The sequence below is a fragment of the Oncorhynchus masou genome, chromosome 10 (assembly GCF_036934945.1).
Source record: "Oncorhynchus masou masou isolate Uvic2021 chromosome 10, UVic_Omas_1.1, whole genome shotgun sequence".
NCBI lineage: Eukaryota > Metazoa > Chordata > Actinopteri > Salmoniformes > Salmonidae > Oncorhynchus > Oncorhynchus masou.
In genome coordinates this window covers 34,179,126-34,200,937 of record NC_088221.1, presented here as the reverse complement: position 1 = coordinate 34,200,937, position 21,812 = coordinate 34,179,126, and the positions used below count along the sequence as shown (strand labels likewise).

The window sequence follows — 21,812 nt, the reverse complement described above, 5'->3', positions numbered from 1 at the left end:
GAGGGCTGTGCTTTGGCAAAGTGGGTGGGGTTATATCCTTCCTGTTTGGCCCTGTCCGGGGGTGTCCTCGGGTGGGGCCACAGTGTCTCCTGACCCCTCCTGTCTCAGCCTCCAGTATTTATGCTGCAGTAGTTTATGTGTCGGGGGGCTGGGGTCAGTTTGTTATATCTGGAGTACTTCTCCTGTCCAATTCAGTGTCCTGTGTGAATCTAAGTGTGCGTTCTCTAATTCTCTCCTTCTCTCTCTCGGAGGACCTGAGCCCTAGGACCATGCCCCAGGACTACCTGACATGATGACTCCTTGCTGTCCCCCGTCCACCTGGCCGTGCTGCTGCTCCAGTTTCAACTGTTCTACCTCATTATTATTGGACCATGCTGGTCATTTATGAACATTTGAACATCTTGGCCATGTTCTGTTATAATCTCCACCCGGCACAGCCGGAAGAGGACTGGCCACCCCACATATGCTCTCTCTAATTCTCTTTCTTTCTCTCTCTCGGAGGACCTGAGCCCTAGGACCATGCCCAGGACTACCTGACATGATGACTCCTTGCTGTCCCCAGTCCACCTGGCTGTGCTGCTGCTCCAGTTTCAACTGTTCTGCCTTATTATTATTCGACCATGCTGGTCATTTATGAACATTTGAACATCTTGGCCATGTTCTGTTATAATCTCTACCCGGCACAGCCAGAAGAGGACTGGCCACCCCACATAGCCTGGTTCCTCTCTAGGTTTCTTCCTAGGTTTTGGCCTTTCTAGGGAGTTTTTCCTAACCACCGTGCCTCTACACCTGCATTGCTTGCTGTTTGGGGTTTTAGGCTGGGTTTCTGTACAGCACTTTGAGATATCAGCTGATGTACGAAGGGCTATATAAATAAATTTGATTTGATTTGATTTGGGGAACACAGACTGGGTGCAGAGGAAAAGGGAGGCAGGGGGACACAGACTGGGTATAGAGGAAAAGGGAGGCAGGGGGACACAGACTGGGTGTAGAGGAAAAGGGAGGCTGGGGGACACAGACTGGGTGTAGAGGAAAAGGGAGGCTGGGGGACACAGACTGGGTGTAGAGGAAAAGGGAGGCTGGGGGACACAGACTGGGTGTAGAGGAAAAGGGAGGCAGGGGGACACTGACTGGGTGTAGAGGAAAAGGGAGGCTGGGGGACACAGACTGGGTATAGGGGGAAAAGGGAGGCAGGGGGACACAGACTGGGAAAAGGGAGGCTGGGGGACACAGACTGGGTGTAGGGGAAAGGGAGGCAGGGGGACACTGACAGTGGAGCAGGGTGTGGGGGGGTACAGGGAATGGTGGAGGAGGGGGGCATGGGGACACAGACAGTGGGTTAGGGTATAGGGGGGTGCGGGGACCGGGTGGATGCCAGGGTGTAGGCTGACAGAGCAGGGTGGGGAGCTAGGCCAACACCCCCCATCCAGTCCCACAGAGATAGGATGTTCAGAGCCTGGGTGGCAGGAAGGACAGCTGCATGGAGAAACTGAAACAAAATGTCCATTTCACATGGGACACAGCTACCCATCCTCACCTGTCCTCATCCCTCGTCTTTTACCAACCTCTCTCTGTCTGGATAATAGAAACTGGGTTGTTCCATCTACCTCCCTAAAGTAGTACTCTGTAGGGAACAGGGCACCATTAGGGACACACTTCACCTCCCCTGCTGGCAAGAACTGCACCGACGGACCAGGACAGGGTGGAAATTAGTATAGGCTGGTTGTTGTTTTAGAGCTAAGCTCAGTTACATATAGATGTTCTCATGAATCAAAGTACTTGTACAACAGCATACAGTACCAGTATTTGAAAATCCCATTAAAACCCATTACTGAGGGAGAATTTTGCTTAGCAACAGAGAACAGTTTGAATAGTGCATGGTATTCTGAGAATATGTCTCAACGGGCCTAGTAGTGATATCTCTTGTATAACAGTGGTTTTCAACCTGTGGCAGGTGGTCTTCAATTTTTTCAATGGCAGCCATGCATTGATCATCATGTCACCTCAATTTTTATTGGAAAGGAGCATCAAGCTCATCATCTTGCACATTCACCACCCTGTGAAGTTCATCATAACTTATTTAATCTGTAGCCTAATAAACTGCATGGTAGTGGGAGGACCACAGAACATATGTGACTCCAAGTGACTCCAAGTTCACTTGGATATCAGTATTTATATCAGTATTTGCGTATTAAGGCATTTCCACAGCCCTTTCACCCATAATACATTTTAGCAACACAAAAATATCCCACCACGTCACACGAGCAAGTGTCTGTCGGCATTTATAAAAATGTACCGGCATTTCACATTTTCATCAGACTGGTCGTGACTTTTCCATGCGTCATATAATTCATTAAATGGTTGGATGGAAACCTGGTTATTCACTGATAAAACTGACTCTAAATTTGTCAGCCAAGATATATATATTTTTAATTATACAACTCCGTGAGAGCTTTTGAATGTGATTTGGAGGTCCCCGGAACGGAAACGTTTGGGAACAGCAACTGTCAAGGCAAGCTACTGACAAGCTAATAAGTAGGGAAGCCCACTTTTATTTTCCTCACCTTCCTCTATATCTTCCTACTCAGTCCTTTTTTCTCCTCTCCTCTCTCTCCTCCTCTTCATCCACTTATTCCTCCTCCTACTCCTCCTCATCCAGTTTGAAACCCCACTCCACCTGTTGCCTACCTGCCTGCCTGCATCCCTCCCTGTCTCCATGCGTGCCTGCATCCCTCCCTCCCTCCATGCCTGCCTGCCACCCTCCATGTCTGCCTGCCTGCCTCCCTCCCTCCATGCCTGCCTGTCGGCATCCCTCCCTGCCTGCCTGCATGCCTGCCTCTCTCCTTCCATGCCTGCCTGCCTCCTTCCCTCCATGCCTGCCTGTCGGCATCCCTCCCTGCCTCCATGCCTGCCTGCCTCTCTCCTTCCATGCCTGCCTGCCCCCTTCCCTCCATGCCTGCCTGCCTCCCTCCATGTCTGCCTCCCTCCCTGCCTGCCTGCCTGCCTGCCTGCCTGCTGCCTCCCTCCCTCCCTCCCTCCCTCCCTCCCTCCCTCTCTCCCTCCATGCCTGCCTCCCTCAATGCCTGCCTCGCTACCTCCCTGTGTGTCTCAGTGTGTGTCTGTGTATGTGTCTGTGTATGTGTCTTTCTGTGCCGTGTGTGAGTCACTTGGCTGCTGCATTGCAGGGCTCTCCACTCACAGTTGGCTCACTGCAGGAGACAGGGAGCACAGAGAGGGAGAGGCGAAGCACAGAAAGAGAGAGGGAGGGAGCACAGAGAGAGACAGGGAGCACAGAGAAAGAGAGAGACAGGGAGCACAGAGAGGGAGACAATGAGCGCAGAGAGGGAGACAGGGAGCACAGAGAGAGAGAGGGAGCACAGAAAGAGAGAGGGAGGGAGCACAGAAAGAGAGAGGGAAGGAGCACAGAAAGAGAGACCGAGGGAGCACAGAAAGGGAGAGGGAAGGAGCACAGAAAGAGAGAGGGAGGGAACACAGAGAGTGAGAGAGGGAGCACAGAGAGGGAGCACAGAGATGAGAGAGGGAGCACAGAGAGGGAGCACAGGGATGAGAGAGGGAGCACAGAGAGGAGAGAGGGAGCACAGGGAGGGAAAACAGAGGAGAGAGGGAACACAGAGAGGAGAGAGGGAGCATAGAGAGGGAAAACAGAGGAGAGAGGGAACACAGAGAGGAGAGAGGCAGCACAGAGAGGGAAAACAGAGGAGAGAGGGAACACAGAGAGGGAAAACAGAGAGGAAAACAGGAGAGAGGGAACACAGAGAGGAGAGAGGGAGCACAGAGAGGGAAAACAGAGGAGAGAGGGAACACAGAGAGGAGAGAGGGAGCACAGAGAGGGAAAACAGAGGAGAGAGGGAACACAGAGAGGAGAGAGGGAGCACAGAGAGGGAAAACAGAGGAGAGAGGGAAGGAGAGAGGGAGCACAGAGAGGAAAACAGAGGAGGAGGGAACACAGAGAGGAGAGGAGAGAGGGAACACAGAGAGGAGAGGGAACACAGAGAGGAGGCGAGAGGGAGCATAGGGGGGCATGGGGAGCTCATATCCTCTATGTGGACACTAGGATGGTGTGCAGTGAGGGGGATAGTGAAGTAACGCTGTCAATGAGGCAACTGATTCTTTGATTTGTTTCTTTCACCATTTCCACACACATACAAGTAAACACATTGTTTATGCCAATTGATGCAAGATACCCATTGGAAATTAAGTTCTCTATAAAATGAATGGCTTTGACTGCTTTTTGACCTGATTCTCTGTTGAATAATTCAGCTAAAGTGGGTGATGGTGTCAGCTGGTCAGTAATGAGATCTACTGGACTGTAGTAAGAAACTCAAATGGTGCTGCTAGGCTGTACAGCTCTTAAAGGGTGCTTCTGTTTGTGCGACGCTGCCCTTTTGTTCTGTAGCAGTAGTGATCCACAGTAGTAGACTACAGAGCCCCTCCCTGTATCTGAAGCACAATTACATTTCCCCTGTCAAAGATCTGGAGGGCCCTGTCTACCTCTAACGTCCCCTCTTCCAGATCTGGTGGGCCCTGTCTACCTCTACTGTCCCCTCTCTTAGAAGTTACCTTGTCTGGGATAGAGTTAAGGTTAACCCTAACCTTTGTGAGTTGTTGTCCTTTGTTTTCTAGTAGCAGTTAGAAGCAGCATCACAGACTAGCCTGCCTGCCTGCCTGTCTGCCTGCCTGCCTGCCTGTCTGTAGCAGCTAGCATCATATTACCCTAGCAGTCTTTGGTATGCCTGTATACTCCTGCAGCAGAGGTGATCCACAGTAGTAGAGACAACAGACCCCTCCCTGTACCTGTAGAAGCATCACATTTCCCCTGTCAGAGACCTGAAGGGCCAGAGTGTCTGTCATCTGAGAGTCCCCACTCTCTCTCTCTCTACGTTACATAAAACTAAGTCAGTAATATTTGTTTGAACTATGCAAATGACCAACAGTTTAACACATGAAGTGTTATAATGACACTGAGACAGAGGGACATTAGTCTCTCTCTCTCTCATACTGAGAGTGAGTCGGGAAGCAGGAGCGATTATGGGATTGACTGGAATTCTTTTCACCCTATTGGGTTTATGTGTGTATAAATATATAAACTCAGCCAAAAAAGAAACATACTTTTTTCAGGACCCTGTCGTTAAAAGATAATTCGTAAAAATCCAAATAACTTCACAGATCTTCATTGTAAAGGGTTTAAACACTGTTTCCCATGCTTGTTCAATGAACCATAAACAATTAATGAACATGCACCTGTGGAACGATCGTTAAGAGACTAACAGCTTACAGACGATAGGCAATTAAGGTCACAGTTATGAAAACTTAGGACACTGAAGAGGCCTTTCGACTGACTCTGAAAAACACCAAAACAAAGATGTCCAGGGTCACTGCTCATCTGCGTGAATGTGCCTTAGCCATGCTGCAAGGAGGCATGAGGACTACAGATCTGGCCAGGGCACTAAATTGCAATGTCTGTACTGTGAGATGCCTAAGACAGCACTACAGGGAGACAGGACGGACAGCTGATCATCCTCGCAGTGGCAGACCACATGTAACAGCACCTGCACAGAATCAGTACATCCGAACATTACACCTGTGGGACAGGTACAGGATGGCAACAACAACTGCCCGAGTTACACGAGGAATGCACAATCCCCCCATCAGTGCTCAGACTGTCTGCAATAGGCTGACAGAGGCTGAACTGAGGGCTTGTAGGCCTGTTGTAAGGCAGGTCCTCACCAGACATCACCGGCAACAATGTCACCTATGGGCACAAACCCACCGTCGCTGGACCAGACAGGACTGTCAAAAAGTGTTCTTCACTGACGAGACGCGATTTTGTCTCACCAGGGGTGATGGTCGGATTCGCATTTATCGTCGAAGGAATGAGCGTTACACAGAGGCCTGTACTCTGGAGCGGGATCGATTTGGGCCATTCCCCCCAGAAACGTCAGGGAACTTGCAGGTGCCTTGACGGAAGAGTTGGGTAACAATCTCACAGCAAGAACTGGCAAATCTGGTGCAGTCCACGAGGAGGAGATGCACTGCAGTACTTAATGCAGCTGGTGGCCACACCAGATACTGACTGTTACTTTTGATTTTGACCCCCCTTTGTTCAGGGCCACATTATTCAATTTCTGTTTGTCACATGTCTATGGAACTTGTTCAGTTTATGTCTCAGTTGTTGAATCTTTTTATGTTCATACAAATATTTACACATGTTAAGTTTGCTGAAAATAAACGCAGTTGACAGTGAGAGGACGTTTCTTTTTTTTGAGTTTATATATATATATATATATATATATATTGATTGATTGATTGATTAGTTAAGTTGTTTTAAGGTTATATTGTCTCACTATCACTAAGCACGTATAGGGGTGGTGGGATCATTGAGGTTGTTTCTCTCAAGGGCACATCCAGCAGGAGGGGTTGGTTGTAATGGCCTCAGGTGGAGGTGTAGAGTTTGAAAAACTTAGTCCGCGGCATGGGGTGAAGAGTCCACCTGCAACAGAATGTTGGGTGGAAGAATGTAGTTTAGCAGTGGGCACTATCATTGGGTATGATAGCATAAAATCAGCCTCATGGATGAATAGCGCTGTAGTAATATTCTTTGATTCCATTGAAAAGGTGAATACGATAGTTGAGAGTGGTGTTGTGTTGCGGGAGACACAGATGCCATGGACAACTTGTTTCTACAATAAAAAAGGTTATTTTTGGATGCAGATCACCATTGCTGAAACATGTCGTATCTCATAGGAGACAAGTGCACACGATTTTAAAGAAGGATACTGACGAACTGAATTTAGCGTTCACTTTCAAGATTGATGGGTTTTATGTGTTCTACGCTTCTACTGAATCAGTGAAATGCTTTGGGTGTGGAAGAGAGGGGTACTTGGTGTGTGATTGTCCAGAGAACGAGCACACAGAGCCCGGTAGCAGCTCTAGCGCTGGTGCAGCTAAAGCACCACCGTGAAGGAATGAACAGGCTTCAGGAGAAGGGAGAAGGTGGGCAGATTTGGTGGGAGAAATAGGAAAGGAGAGCAATGTGGCTATGGTGGAAGTTGTGGCAGAGCAGGGAAAGGAGGGGCTGGCAGTAGGTGCGACTGCGATTGAGGTCACTGAGGGGGTGCTGGAGAATGAAATGGGAGTTCAAGAGGAGAGTGAAACAACGGAAAATGAAGCAGCTGTTTTCAAAGTTCTGAGGAGTAAGAGGGAGTAATAAGGGGTGGTGAAGGTTCAGATTCTGAGAGGAATGTAGAGATTGATAGATCAGTTGAGGATAAACAGGTTGTATAGATGGAGTTTTCTTCTGGGGTTGAGAGAGGCATCTGATGCGTCACAACAAAATAACGAGAGAAATGGGGTGAAAGGGAGGTATGGGATGGAAAAAGTTAGTCAATATCTGAATTTGACAAAAGGGAAGAAATATATGCAGGATTATAATGTCACAGATTTTTTTCCTGAACGTGAATTGTTTATTGAATCAGCAAAGTTTCTAATGGCAAAAAATAACAGGTGGATGTTTGACAAGCCCAGAAATTGCTAGACCAAAAAAAGTGGTCACAAGAGTGACAAGCGAGCAGTTAAGATTTCTTCTTCAAACGTAAATGGGGCGAGAGACGGGGGGAAAAGAGCCGTGGTTTATGAGTTAATAAAGGGAAGTGACATAAGTTTTCTACACGAAACACATAGTAAAATGGCAAATGAAGTTATGTGGCAACAGGAGTGTGTGTGTGGGGGGTGGGGGGCAGTAATGTGTAGTCATATAAACTCAAAAAGTGGGTGTGTGGCCATCCTGTTCTCAAAAGTTTTTTTGCCTTTGTCATATGAGGTTGAGGAGCAAGTTGAGGGGAGGTTAATAAATGCATATGCCCCGGTAGTGGCAGATGAGAGGGTATGTTTTTCAGAGACATTATCAAATACAATTGAGAAATGTAATTGTGAGGATTATGTAATACTTGCTGGGGATTTGAACTGTACAGTCAGTGGTTTGGATAGAAATCACAAAGAACCTCATATAGCCTCAAGGACTTTTTAAAAATGCCTTATTGTAACACATGAACTATGTGATATTTGGCGGAGTAAAAATGGAGGCACGAGACAGTACACATGGGCTAATGTGAGAGAGAACACCATCTCTCTGGCCAGGTTCGATAGGTTTTGAGCATCAATCTCAGGTCTGTAAATCAAGTGTGATAACCCCAGTGGGATATTCTGATCATTGATTGATGCTCACCTCAGGAAATGTTTCAGTTTCTTTCTGGGAGAGGTGGAGGTCTGAAAAGGGCAGTTTTGTATCTCTTCAACAGTGGTGGGATATAGGTCAAATCCAGATTCAACAGTTCTGTAATCAATACACGATGAATGTCACCAGAGATATCACCAGATCAATGAACACCCTAGAGTCTGAAATAGTGGAACTCCTGAAGTTAGTTGAGACCACAGGAGATCGAGGCCATATTCAGGCGCTCAAGAGGAAAAAAGCAGACCTGCTGGGTATCAGAGCATAGGGGACATTGGTGAGAAGTGCGTTTCAGGTGACCCTATGGAGGTGAAGAATTGGAGGCCTTAATGTGCACTGATTATAAGATCCTGTCCAAGGCTTTTTCCAACAAGCTGAGGGAGGTGATGGGGCAAATCATACACATGGACCAGTCCTACTGTGTTCACGGCAGGCAGATAGGGGACAACATTTCAAAGATTCTGGATTGTGTTGGGCGGCTCTAGGGCTGTTGGGTTGGATGCTGGTCTAATTTCAATTGATCAGGAACAGGCGTTTATCCGAGTTGAACATCAATACTTATGGTGCACTTTTGAGGCTTTTGGTTTCAGCTCTGGTTTTATTGCCATGATCAGGGTGATATATGGTGGCATTGAAAGGTAGCGGTGACTTGAGTGCTCCTTTTAAAGTGTGTAGAGGAATTAGGCAGGGTTGTTTGTTGTCTGGAATGTTGTATGCCATCGCTCTAGAGCCACTACTAAATTGCATTAAAGTCACATTGAAGGTGTGTACCTTTCAGATTATATTCCTCCTATTAGTCTCTAATGATATGCTAATGATGTAGTTATTTTGGTGAAAAATCAAGCAGAGGTCGATAGTTTGAGTCTCATAGTTCATCGGTTTAGGGGAATGCCCTCTGCAAAGATAAATTGGGGGGAAAGTTGTGCTTCACAAATTGGGAAATGGTCTGGAGGGATCATAGCTTTGCCAGGGGGATTGGAATGGTGTAAGGGAGGTTTCAAGTATCTTGGAGTGTCCCTAGGGGATGGGGTGGTTAAAATGGTATAAGGGAAGATGAGGAGATGGCGCTGGTTTCTAACTCGTATGTCATATAGGGGGCATACTATTATTGTTAATAATGTGGTTGCCTCTGCACTGTGGCATCAGTTGTCATGTTTAGAGCCACCGTCTGGCCTTCCGGCCAAGATACAGGCAATTATTGTAGATTTTTTGAGGGATAAATATCACTGGGTTCCACAAAGTGCTTTGCATTTGTCAAAAGAGGGCGGACAAGGTATTGTACATCTTGCTAGTAGGGCTGCTGCTTTCCCATTTCAGTTTATTCAAAGGTTGCTTTATGGACCAAAAAATGTGGTGTGGAGAGGGGTGGCAGGTCTGGTATTACAGAACGTAGGGGGATTTAATTTAAAGAAGGCTTTATTTTGGGTTGACAGTAGCCAGATTTCTACGGATGGAGTATCTCCGTTTTACAGAGGCCTTCTTGGGTTTTGGAGTATAATGAAGGTGTAGAGACATTCAGTTCAGTTACTTTTCCTTTCTTGGGCACAGGGATGACAGTGAATATCTTGAAGCAGGTGGGTATAGAGTCCTGAGCTAGAGAGAGATTGAAAATGTCAGAGAACACAACAGCCAGTCTGCAAATGCTCTGAAGCCACGGCTAGTGATGCCATCTGGGCCGGCAGCCTTGCAAAGGTTAACACTTTTTAATAACTTAGATACGTCCTCAGTGAACTAATTGCGCCGGAAGGGATGGCTGCCATTTACGGGCTCCTAGCCAAATTGTGCTATTGTGTGTGTTTTTTGCATCATGTGTAACTAATTTTGTACATAATGCCACCGTCTCTTATGACCGAAAATAACTTCTGGATATCAGGACAGCGATTATTCACCTGGTACTTGACAAATATTTTTTCTTTAACGAGTCGGACGCGAAGGATTTACTTCAGACACTCGACAAGACCCACATCCCCGTCATTCGCATGAAGCAGAGACGGCGATATCGGGGACATAGGTCGGGGTGCCTTGTAAGGATCCGACGGCGAGTGAGTAATCCCTCTCTACCATCAGTCCTGTTAGCCGAAGTGCAATAATTGGATAACAAAATGGTTGAGCTCTGATCAAGGCTTTCCTACCAACAGGACATTAAAAACTGTAATATCTTATGTTTCACAGAGTTGTGGCTGAATGACGGCATGGATAACATACATACATGATAAGCTGTAGACCACACTATTTACCAAGAGAGTTTTCATCTATATTTTTATTAGCTGTCTATTTACCTCCACAAACCGATGCTGGCACTAAGACCTCACTCAACGAGCTGTATATGGCCATAATCAAACAGGAAAATGCTCATCCAGAGGCGGCGCTCATAGCAGCCAGGGGACTTTTATGCAGGGAAACTTTATTCTGTTTTATCTAATTTCTACCAGCATGTTAAATGTGCAACAAGAGGGAAAAAAAGTCTTTAAAAAGACCACCTTTACTCCACACACAGAGACCTGTGCAAAGTTCCCCTCGACCTCCATTTGGCAAATCTGACCATAACACTATTCTCCTGATTCCTGCTTACAAGCAAACACTAAAGCAGGAAGTACCAATGACTCACTCAATACGGAAGTGTTCAGATGAAGCAGATCCTAAGCTACAGGACTGTTTTGCAGCACAGACTGGAATATGTTCCCGGGATTCTTACGATGGCATTGAGGAGTACACCACATCAGTCGCTGGCTTCATCAATAAGTGCATCAACGACATCGTCCCCACAGTGAGCGTACGTACATAACCCAAACAGAAGCCATGGATTACATGAAACATCCGCACCGGGATAAAGGTAGAGCCTGCAGCTTTCAAGGAGCGGTACTCTAACTCGGATGCTTAGAAGAAATCCTGCTATACCCTCCGACGAACCATCAAACAGGCAAAGTGTCAATACAGGATCAAGATTGAATAGTACTACACTGGCTCCAACGCTCGTCGGATGTGGCAGGGCTTGCAAACTATTACGGACTACAAATGGAAGCAGAGCTGTGAGCTGGCCAGTGACACGTGACTACCAGGCAAGCTAAATAACTTCTATGCTCGATTCAAGGCAAGTAACACTGAAACATGCATGAGTGCATCAGCTCTCCGTAGCCGATGTGAGTAAGACTTTTAAACAGGTCAACATTCACAAGACCACAGGGCCAAACGGATTACCAGGACGTGAACTCCGAGCATGCGCTGACCAACTTGGAGGTGTCTTCACTGACATTTTCAACCTCTCCCTAACCGAGTCTGTAATACCAACATGTTTCAAGCAGACCACCATAGTCCCTGTGCCAAAGAACACTAAGGTAACCTGTTGACTTCTATAACCTGTTGACTTCTATAACCGTGGCACTCACATCTGTAGCCATGAAGTGCTTTGAAAGGCTGGTCATTATGTTTAATTTTTTATTATTTCATCTTTATTTAACCAGGTAGGCCAGTTGACAACAAGCACTCATTTACAACTGCGACCTGGCCAAGATAAAGAAAAGCAGTGTGACAAAAACAACAGAGTTACACATGGGATAAACAAAGGTTCAGTCAATAACACAATAGAAAAAATCAATATACAGTGTGTGTAAATGTAGTAAGATTAAGGAGGTGAGGTCAGGCAATTAATAGGCCATATTGTCAAAATAATTACAATATAGCATTAACACTGGAGTGATATATGTGCAGATGATGATGTGCAAGTAGAGATACTGGGGTGCAAAAGAGCAAAAATAAATAACAATATGGGGATGAGGTAGTTAGGTGGGCTATTTATAGATGAGCTGTGTACAGGTGCAATGATCGGTAAGCTGCTCTGACAGCTGATGCTTAACCTCTTACACCTATGGTGGCGCTATTTCATTTTTGGAAGAAAAACGTTCCCGTTTTAAACAAGATATTTTGTCACAAAAAGATGCTCGACTATGCATATAATTGCTACTGTTCGAAAGAAAACACTCTGACGTGTCCAGAAATACAAATATCTTCTCTGTGCGTGCCCTTTAACGTGAGCTTCAGGCAAAACCAAGATGACTTGGCATCCAGGAAATGACAAGGATTTTTGAGGCTCTGTCTTTCATGATCTCCTTATATGGCTGTGAACGCAAGAGGAATGAGTCTGCCCTTTCTGTCGTTTCCCCAAGGTGTCTGCAGCATTGTGACGTATTTGTAGGCAGATCATTGGAAGATTGACCATAAGAGACCACATTTACCACGTGTCCGCCCGGTGTCCTGCGCCGAAATTGGTGCGCAAAAGTCACCTGCCAGTATTTTTCCATGGGGCACAGAGAGAGAAGCAAGCTTCCACGAACTGCATGTCAATGAAGAGATATGTGAAAAAACACCTTGAGGATTTATTCCAAACAACGTTTGCCATGTTTCGGTCGATATTATGTAGTTAATCCGGAAAAGTTTCACGTTGTAGGTGACTGCATTTTCGGTTCGTTTCGGTAGCCAGGCGCAATGTAGAAAACGGAACGATTTCTCCTACACACAGACGCTTTCAGGAAACACTGCGCATCTGGTATGTGGCTGGGAGTCTCCTCATTGAAAACATCAGAAGCTCTTCAAAGGTAAATGATTTTATTTATTTGGTTATCTGGCTTTTGTGAAAATGTTGCGTGCTACATGCTACACAAAATGCTATGCTAGCTTTGCATACTCTTACACAAATTAGTCAATTTCTATGGTTCAAAAGCATATTTTGAAAATCTGAGATGACAGTGTTGTTAAGAAAAGGCTAAGCTTGAGAGCAAACGCATTATTTTAATTTTATTTGCGATTTTCAGAAATCGTTAACGTTGCGTTATGCTAATGGGCCTGAGGCTTAGTCACAATCCCGGATCCGGGATGGGGAGTTTCAAGAGGTTAAAGTCAGTAAGGGAGATATGAGTCTCCAGCATCAGTGATTTTTGCAATTCGTTCCAGTCATTGGCAGCAGAGAACTGGAAGGAAAGGCGGCCAAAGGAGGAGTTGTCTTTGGGGATGACCAGTGAAATATACCTGCTGGAGCGTGTGCTATTGGTGGATGTTACTATGGTGACCAGTGAGCTGAGATAAGGCGGGGCTTTACCTAGGAAAGGCTTATAGATGACCTGGAGCCAGTGGGTTTGGTGGTGAAAATTAAGCGAGGGTCAGCCAACGAGAGCATATAGGTCGCAGTGGTGGGTAGTATATGGGGCTTTGGTGACAAAACAGATGGCACTGTGATAAACTGCATCCAATTTGCTGAGTAGAGTGTTGGAGGCTATTTTGTAAATTACATGGCCAAAGTCAAGGATCGGTAGGATAGTCAGTTTTACGAGGGTATGGTGAGCAGCATAAGTGAAGGAGGGTTTGTTGCAAAATAGGAAGCCGATTCTAGATTTAATTTTGTATTGGAGATGCTTAATGTGAGTCTGGAAGGAGAGTTACAGATTAACCAGACACCGAGGTATTTGTAAACACAGCAAAAAAATGAAACGTCCCATTTTCAGGACCCTGTCGTTCATAGATAATTTGTAAAAATCCAAATGGCTTCACAGATCTTCATTGTAAAGGGTTTATACACTGTTTCCCATGCTTGTTCAATGACCCATAAACAATTAATGAACATGCACCTGTGGAACGGTCGTTAAGACACTAACAGCTTACAGATGGTAGGCAATTAAGGTCACAGTTATAAAAACTTATGACACTAAAGATGTCTTTCTACTGACTCTGAAAAACAAAAAAATATGATACCCAGGGTCCCTGCTCATCTGCGTGAATGTGCCTTAGGCATGCTGCAAGGAGGCATGAGGACTGCAGATGTGGCCAGGGCAAAAATTGCAATGTCCGCTCTGTGAGACGCCTAAGATAGAGCTACAGGGAGACGGAATGGACAGCTGATCATCCTCGCAGTGGCAGACTACGTGTAACAACACCTGCACAGGATCGGTACATCTGAACATCACACCCATCTGTGGGGCAGGTACAGGATGGCAACAACAACTGCCCGAGTTACACAAGGAATGTACAATCCCTCCATCAGTGCTCAGACTGTCCGCAATAAGCTGGGACAGGCTGGACTGAGGGCTTGTAGGCCTGTTGTAAGGCAGGTCCTCACCAGACATCACTGGCAACAACGTTGCCTATGGGCACAAACCCACCGTCGCTGGACCAGACAGGACTGGCAAAAAGTGCTCTTCACTGACGAGTCGCGGTTTTGTCTCACCTGGGGTGATGGTTGAATTCGCATTTATCGTCGAAGGAATGAGCGTTACACCGAGGCCTGTACTCTGGAGCGGGATCGATTTGGAGGTGGAGGGTCCGTCATGGTCTGGGGCGGTGTGTCACAGCATCATCGGACTGAGCTGGTTGTCAATGCATGCAATCGCAGCGCTGTGCGTTACAGGGAAGACATCCTCCTCCCTCATGTGGTAACCGTTCCTGCAGGCTCATCATGACATGACCCTCCAGCTTGACAATGCCACCAGCCATACTGCTCGTTCTGTGCATGATTTCCATGATTTCCTAAGACAGAAATGTCAGTGTTCTGCCATGGCCAGCGAAGAGCCCGGATCTCAATCCCATTGAGCACGTCTGGGACCTGTTGGACCAGAGGGTGAGGGCTAGGGCCATTCCTCCCAGAAATGTCCAGGAACTTGCAGGTGCCTTGGTGGAAGAGTTGGGTAACAATCTCACAGCAAGAACTGGCAAGTCTGGTGCAGTCCATGAGGAGGAGATGCACTGCAGTACTTAATGCAGCTGGTAGCCACACCAGACACTGAGTGTTACTTTTGATTTTGAGCCCCCGTTTCAGGGACACATTATTCAATTTCTGTTAGCCACGTCTGTATAACTTGTTCAGTTTATGTCTCAGTTGTTGAATCTTGTTATGTTCATACAAATATTTACACATGTTAAGTTTGCTGAGAAAAATGCAGTTGACAGTGAGAGGACGTTTCTTTTTTTGCTGAGTTTAGTTGAAGACAGCAGAGGTGTATTTAGAGGGCAGGTTGGTCAGGATGCTATCTATGATGGTGCCCATGTTTATGGATTTAGGGTTGTACCTGGTAGGTTCCTTGATAAGATTAAGGGCATCTAGCTTAGATTGTAGGATGGCCGGGGTGTTAAGCATATGCCAATTTAGGTCACCTAACATTACGAACTCTGAAGATAAATGGGGGGCAATCTAACCACATATGGTGTCCAGGGCACAGGTAGGGGCTGAGGGGTCTATAGCAGCGGCAACAGTGAGAGACCTGTTTCTGGAAATTTTGATTTTTAAAAGTAAAAGCTCAACTGTTTGGGCACCGACCTGGATAGTATGAGAACTTTGCAGGCTCTCTCTGCAGTAGATTGCAACTCCGCCACCTTTGGCAGTTCTATCTTGGCTGAAAATGTTGTAGTTGGGGATGGAAATTTCTGAATTTTTGATGTCCTTCCAAAGCCAGGATTGAGATACGGCTAGGACATCAGGGTTGGTGGAGTGTGCTAAAGCAGTGAATAAAACAAACTTCGGGAGGAGGCTTCTGATGTTAACATGCATGAAACCAAGGCTTTTACAGTTATAGAAGTCAACAAATGATATCGCCTGGGGAGTAGGAGTGGAACTGGGGGCTACAGGGCCTGGGTTAACCCCTACATCACCAGAGGAACAGAGGAGGAGTAGGATAAGGGTACTGCTAAAGGCTATAATAACTGGTTGTCTAGTGCGTTGGGAACAGTGAATAAAAGGAGCAGATTTCTGGGCATGGTAGAATAGATTCAGGGCATAATGTACAGACAAGGGTATGGTAGGATGTGAGTACAGTGGAGGTAAACCTAGGCGTTGAGTGACAATGAGAGAGGTTTTGTCTCTGGAGGCACCAGTTAAGCCAGGTGAGGTCTCCGCATGTGTGTGGGGTGGGACAAAAGAGCTATCCAAGGCATGTTGAGCGGGACTGAGGACTCACAGTGAAATAAAACAATAAGAACTAGCCGAGAGAACAGTAGACAAGGCATATTGACATTTGTGTGTGTGTGTGTGAGAGAGAGAGAGTGCCTGTGTCCCTGTGTGTGTGTGTGTGTGTGTGTGTGTGTGTGTGTGTGTGTGTGTGTGTGTGTGTGTGTGTGTGTGTGTGTGTGTGTGTGTGTGTGTGTGTGTGTGTGTGTGTGTGTGTGTGTGTGTGTGTGTGTGTGTGTGTGTCGTGCGTGTGTGTGTGTGTGTGTGTGTTTCGCGTGTGTGTATGTGTGTGTGTTAAATCAAATTGTATTTGTCACATACACCGAATACAGGTGTAGACCTTACAGTGAAATTCTCACTTACAAGCCATTAACCAACAATGCAGTTTTAAGAAAATGCCCAAAAAAAGGAAAGAGCAGCAGGGGGTACCGGTATAGAGTCAATGTGCGGGGGCACTGGTGTTGAGGTAATTGAGGTAATATGTACTGTAAGTGTGCAACCTATATAGCCCCAATATAATCCTCATACTTTAATGATGACAGCTTCTCCATCCTAGAGGGGAGATCAACCATTTCCAGGCCCAGGGACATGTACTAGTCTGTGGTGACCTAAATGTCAGAACAGGACAAGAACATGACACCCTCAGCACACAAGGAGACAGAACAGGGAAACAACGTTTGAGGTTCCACCAACAGAAAAAACACCCTAATCTGTGAGGTGTAAGGCTGGTTGAGAGCTCCATGAACACGGTTATGCCTATCATTTTTAGAAGCATTAGACCAGAACCTTGATACTGTTTGACGTCTAAGTTTGAACATGAGTCATGAAGATTAGGCTGGTTGAACCTGCCAGTGCATATGCTTGTCTCAAAGATTACGCCATGCAAGTCCAAGTACAGTCGGCTGTTACAGTGAAACTGTGAATGGCTCATTTAATAAAATAAATGATACATTTTAATTTGGAAGAGACAGCTTTTGAAACCAACATGGTTCAGTTTAAATAGTTTTTACATTGTAGACACAACTATGACAAAACAACCAACAAAAACGGGTCCCAACTCCTGCAGCTCTGTCACTCGCTGGATCTGCACATAGTCAATTGTAGGCTTCAAGTAGACTCCTATGGTAGGTACACCTACAGCTCATCCTTTGGCAGTAGTACTGTAGACTACTTTAACACTGACCTCAAATCTGTCTAGAAATTAATAAGGAAATGATCTCAACAGAGAAAAATGTCCTCCTGTGTGCTACCTATATCCCTCCACTAGAATCCCCATACTTGATGACAGCTTCTCCATCCTAGAGGTGGAGATCAACCATTTCCAGGCTCAGGGACATGTACTCGTTTGTGGCGACCTAAGTGCCAGAACTGGACAAGAATCTGACACCCTCAGCACACAGGGGGACAAACACGTACCTGGAGGTGATATCATTACCTTCCTTGCCCCCCTTGACACAACTACCAAAACATAACCAGCAAAAAAGGGTCATAACTCCTGCAGCTCTGTCGGACGCTGGGTATGTACATAGTTAATGGTAGGCTTCGAGGGGACTCCTAGGGCAGGTACACCTGTAGCTCATCTCTTGTCAGTAGTACTTTAGACTACTTTATCACTGGCCTCAACCCAGAGTCTCTTAGAGCGTTCACAGTCAGTCCACTGACACCTCTATCAGATCACAGCAGAATCACACTCTACTTTAACATAGCTTTGCTCAATCATGAGGCATCAAAGCCAAAGGAACTGAATAATATTATGAAATGCTATAGATAGAAGGAAAATCTACCAAAAAACTATTAGGCAACAACATATTCAATCCTTTCTAGACAATTTCCTGAACAAATTGTTTCACTGTAATAGTGAAGGTGTAAACTTGGCAGTAGAAAACCTAAATAGTATAGTTGACCTCTCAAATGAACAACAATGACAAATGGTTTAATGAAGAATGCAAAAACCTAACAAAGAAACTTAGAAACCTACCTGACAAAAAACACAGAGACACAGAAAACCTGAGCGTAAGCTTTCACCATGGTGAATCACTAAAACAATACAGAAATACAAGGAACAGCAGGTCAGAAATCAGCTCAATGTAATTGCAGAATCCAAAGAATTTAACCATTTCTGGGAAAATTGGAAAACTCTAAACAAACAACACGAAAATGTATCTATCCAAAACGGAGATGTGTGGATAAACCACTTCTCCAATCTTTTTGGCTCTATAACAAAGAACAAACAGCAAAAACATATACATGATCAAATACAAATCTTAGAATCAACTATTAAAGACTACCAGAACCCACTGGATTCTCCAATCACATTGAATGAACTAGAGGACAAAATACAAACCCTCCAACTCAAAAAGGCCTGTGGGGTTGATGGTATCCTACATGAAATTATAAAATATACAGACCACAAATTCCAAATGGCTATACTTAAACTTTTTTACATCATCCTCAGCTCTGGCATTATCTTTAACAGCAGACTTGTACATTTCCTCAGTGAAAACAATGTACAGAGCAAATGGCAAATTGGCTTTTTACAAAATAATCATACAACAGACCACGTATTCACCCTGCACACCCTAATTGACAAATAAACAAACCAAAACAAAGGTAAAGTCTTCTCATGCTTTGTTGATATCAAAAAAGTTTGACTCAATTCGGCACGAGGGCCTGCTATACAAATTGATGGAAAATGTTGTTGGGGGAAAACATTATAAACATTATAAAATCCAAAAAAATTGGGTGAAAATCCAATGGATTATAAAATCCAAACAAATTGGGTGAAAATCCAATGGATTATAAAATCCAAACAAATTGGGTGAGATAACAGTGTGAAATCACAGCAGCAAGATTTGTGACCTGTTGCCACAAGAAAAGAGCAACCAGTGAAGAACAAACAACATTTTAAGTACCACCTATTTTTATGTTTATTTATTGACATAATATGACATTTGAAATGTATTTATTCTTTTGGAACTTGTGTACTGTTTACTGTACATTTTGTATTGTTTATTTCACTTTTGGAGAGAGAGAGAGAGAGAGAGAGAGAGAGAGAGAGAGAGCGAGAGAGAGAGAGAGAGAGAGAGAGAGAGAGAGAGAGAGAGAGAGACTAAAGTTCCTCTGTCTCAGTGTCATTAAAACACCTAAATCACTTCATGTGTTAAACTGTTGGTCATTTGCATAGTTCTAACAAATATTACTGGCTTGGTTTTGTGTAACGCACTACAAGTGCATCGCATAGCCAAATACATACAAATAAGTTGAGACACACACATTCTCTCTCCCTCTCACACACACACACACACACACACCAACACAAACACACACACACACACACTCTTGGAGAGCTTGGGGTAGTATGTAGCTGGTTTGGTCTTTCAGCGAGACAGAGGCAGGGCCTTCAAAGTGATGACTGAAGGGGGTAGAGATAGAGATGGAGAATGCCTGCCCTCTGTCACCCTGCTAAAGTCTGCTCTGTGTGCGTGGGAACTGAGGGGAACTGCTCTAAAGTCTGCTCTGTGTGCGTGGGAACTGAGGGGAACTGCTCTAAAGTCTGCTCTGTGTGCGTGGGAACTGAGGGGAACTGCTCTAAAGTCTGCTCTGTGTGCGTGGGAACTGAGGGGAACTGCTCTAAAGTCTGCTTTGTGTGCGTGGGAACTGAGGGGAACTGCTCTAAAGTCTGCTCTGTGCATGGGAACTGAGGGGAACTGCTCTAAAGTGGGAACTGAGGGGAACTGCTCTAAAGTCTGCTCTGTGTGCGTGGGAACTGAGGGGAACTGCTCTAAAGTCTGCTCTGTGTGCGTGGGAACTGAGGGGAACTGCTCTAAAGTCTGCTCTGTGTGCGTGGGAACTGAGGGGAACTGCTCTAAAGTCTGCTCTGTGTGCGTGGGAACTGAGGGGAACTGCTCTAACTGCTCTAAAGTCTGCTCTGTGTGCGTGGGAACTGAGGGGAACTGCTCTAAAGTCTGCTCTGTGTGCGTGGGAACTGAGGGGAACTGCTCTAAAGTCTGCTCTGTGTGCGTGGGAACTGAGGGGAACTGCTCTAAAGTCTGCTCTGTGTGCGTGGGAACTGAGGGGAACTGCTCTAAAGTCTGCTCTGTGTGCGTGGGAACTGAGGGGAACTGCTCTAAAGTCTGCTCTGTGTGCGTGGGAACTGAGGGGAACTGCTCTAAAGTCGTTCTGCACACATTATCACAGCTGGATGTCTAGCCATCAGAGACGGTTGTGCTGGCTATCAAAGTACAGCCCATGCACACACACACACCGACAAGTAAAAGTGCGTGCACACACACACATACTGTACATATACACAGACGCACACACAAACACACACTCACACGCACAGAAGCACGAGCGCACACACACACTCACTTAAACGTACCCACACAAACACACACAAAGACTAACAAACACAAGCAAGCACAGAGCTAAGCAGAAAATGCCAGCCTGTGAATAACAAAGAGAGAGAGAGGGAGAGAGTGTACATAATGTTTTTTGTTTTGTTTAGGTTTCATGGTCGTGCGTCACATTCATTTTCTCTGGAAGAGCAGCTCTTTTCTTCTCTTCCCTCCTACACTCGGCAAACACGTGGCTCCTAGCAATGGGAAGGCAACAGAAACAACCGACACTCACACATACATCCACCCACCCACATACACCCACACAGTCAGAAACACGCAGCCAAAGACACACAGCCATTTGTCTGTCTGTCGCTCTGTCTGTCTGTCGCTCTCTCTGTCTGTCCCTGTCCCTCTCTCGCTCTGTCCCTGTCCCTCTCCCTCTGTCCCTCTTTCTCTTTCTCACTCACCATGTCTCTTTCTCTTTCTCACTCACCATGTCTCTCTCTCTCTCACTCACCATCTCTCTCTCTCTCTCACTCACCATGTCTCTCTCTCTCTCTCTCACCATCTCTCTCTCTCTCTCAATCACCATCTCTCTCTCTCTCACTCACCATCTCTCTCTCTCTCTCTCTCTCTCTCTCTCTCTCTCTCTCTCTCTCTCTCTCTCACTCTCTCTCTCTCTCTCTCTCTCTCTCTCTCTCACTCACCTCTCTCTCTCTCTCTCTCTCTCTCTCTCTCTCTCTCTCTCTCTCTCTCTCTCTCTCTTTCTTTGTTGGTGTGTGTCTTTTCCTCTTTCTCCTCTCTGATCATCTCAATTAAAGACTGTGGAAACCATTGAGCAGCAGTGTACAGATTGGTTTACCTGGTAAGGCAGTGTGAGACTCGAGGTGGTGATTTGAGGTCGGTGCAGACAGAAGCCTTTTATCTTCAGAAGTACGGTACAGGACAGGACAGAGATGACCAAGGAAAGACGATACCAAGGGACAACCTATTCACACCTGGAAAGGAGAAAGGGTGAATAAGTTTACTTAAGACTGGGACGAATATACTACGGTACACAGACACACACACACACACTCAAGCACTGTATCAACAGTGAAGTGTGTACATTTACAAACAGAGAGAAAGAGAGGAGGAGAGAGGGGGAATGAAAGGGAGAGAGAGAGAGAGAAAAAAAAAGAGAGAGAAAGAGAACAAACAAGGTTCTAATCCAAAAGATTCCCCCTTATTGAGTGCAGTCCAGAAACCTTGTGTTTGTTTATTTCATATATTGGCAAAATATTTATTTCCCTCC

The 21,812-nt window shown here is 45.7% G+C and overlaps 1 protein-coding gene across 1 annotated transcript in view; it reads right to left on the bottom strand.

Moving 5' to 3' along the window:
* The window catches only part of LOC135547566 (microtubule-associated protein 2-like), a 164,178-nt gene that overhangs the window by 73,710 nt on the left and 68,656 nt on the right, over positions 1 to 21,812 (bottom strand). Inside the window, exon 3 of the mRNA XM_064976680.1 lies at positions 21,381 to 21,516. The gene's annotated coding sequence lies outside the window, so the exon portion shown is untranslated. The remainder of the gene's footprint in view (positions 1 to 21,380; positions 21,517 to 21,812) is intronic.